Below are 2,117 nucleotides of genomic sequence, written 5' to 3'. Positions count from 1 at the left end.
GAGGGAGAGGGAGAAAGAGAATCTTAAGCAGGCTCCATACCCATCGTGGAGCCCGATGGAGCCTTGATCTCACAACCCTGAGATCATGACCTGAGCTGAAATCAAGAGTTGGACACTTAACTGACTGCTACCCAGGCGCCCCTTAACTCTTATTATTTTTTTTAAAAGTTATTTTTATGGACGATCAGTGACATGCAAAACCCAGTTAATGACTGGGTATGGAAAATTAAAAATATGGAATGATCTCCAAAATATATTGTTGCTTGAAAAAAAAGCAAGGTGCAGGACAGTATGTACTGTTTGTTTCTCTTTTTAAAAAGGATGGTTAATTGCATATATGCTTGTATGAGTATATACATTTTTGAGAAGTGACACTCCAAACTGTTAATACTTGGGAGGGAGATGGGAGCTTCTGGGTGTGACAGGAGTATAATTTTCAGTGTGTACCTTTTTGTACTATTTGAATTTTTCAATCATGCTTCTGGAGTTGTGTTTTTTTTTTTTTTTTTTAAAGAACAAATTCTGGGGCACCTGGCTGGCTTAGTGGGTTAAAGCCTCTGCATTCGTCTCAGGTCATGATCCCAGGGTCCTGGGATTAAGCCCCACATCAGGCTCTCTGCTCGACAGGGATCCTGCCTCCTCCTCCTCTCTCTGCCTGCTTCTCTGCCTACTTGTGATCTCTGTGTGTCAAATAAATAAATAAATAAATAATCTTAAAAAAAAAAAGAAAAGAACAAATTCAAAGTTAGGATATATAAAGGTTAGTATCTCTTTGGTTAGACATTTTTTCAATATATTATTTCACCTATTGAAATAGAAAATTTTCATTGGTAAATTATGAAAGTGAGCCATTGCTCACAGTAGCCAAACTATGGAAACAGCCCAAGTGTCCATCAATAAGTGGATAAAGAAGATGTAATGTGTATATATATATGTAATAGAATGTTATTCAGCCACAAAAAGCATGAGATCTTGCCATTTACAATGATGTGGATGGAACTAGAGGGTATTATGCTAAGTGAAATAAGTCAGTCAGAGAAAATACCATATGATCTCACTCATAGGTGGAACTTAAGAAATAACACAAATGAGCAAAAGGAAAAAGAGAGAGAATCAAGGAACAGACTCTTAGGTATAGAGAACAAACTGATGGTTTCCAGAAGAGAGATGAGTAAAGGGATGGTCGAAATGAGTAAAGGGATTCAGAACGGTATTTGTGATGAGAACTGGGTGATGTTTGAAACTGTTGAATCACTGTATTGTACTCCTGAAACTAATATTACATTGCACGTTAACTAGCTGGAATTTATTATTGCCTTATTATTATTATTATTATTATTATTATTTTCAGTGACCTCCGTGTGGGGCTTGAACTTACAACCCTGTGATTAAGAGTCATATGCTCCACTGACTGAGCCAGCCAGGTGTCTTCTAACTGGAATTTAAATAAAAACTTAAAAAAAGAAAAGAAAGTAAGCTATGACTGACAATGATCCTTAGCAATTCTAGTATATATGACTGAACAGTGACATCTGTATAAGGTGACATCTTTATAAAATACATATATGGATATATATATATATATGTATAAATACATGTATATATAGTGACATCTGTATAAAATACATATCATGATATGTAACAATTTATGGGATCATATTATGGTGAAATGTTTGTTGGATCTCATTTTAATCCTAGTCTTTAATTCAGTAATTTGGATTAGAGCGCACATGTTGTGATGAGAACTGGGTGTTAGATGCAACACTACATCAAAGACTAATGATGTACTATATGTTGGCTAATTGAACCTAATAAAAAAATCTTTAAAAAATTTTAAAAAAGAAATTTAATTAACTGAAAATAAATCACGATAGTAACTTATTTATCATTTAAAACATGTGACATATTTTGGTCAATAATAAACTTAGACTTCTAATACAGCATAGGAGTGGCCAATATTTGGATTTCAAATGAATAGTAGCATGCAACTTTCTTGCTTGTTAAGTGACAAATATTTGTTTTACAATATTTGGAAATTATAGAAATAACATGCCCACCCATTAAAATTGTATCTTGCATATGTACTTCTGCGATTTGAGTTTTTTTTTCCTAGCCTT

This window comes from Mustela erminea, chromosome 3 (genome assembly GCF_009829155.1).
Source record: "Mustela erminea isolate mMusErm1 chromosome 3, mMusErm1.Pri, whole genome shotgun sequence".
In the NCBI taxonomy this organism is placed as follows: Eukaryota; Metazoa; Chordata; class Mammalia; order Carnivora; family Mustelidae; genus Mustela; species Mustela erminea.
The sequence above is the reverse complement of the archived record's forward strand: the minus strand, read 5'-3'. Positions refer to the sequence as shown.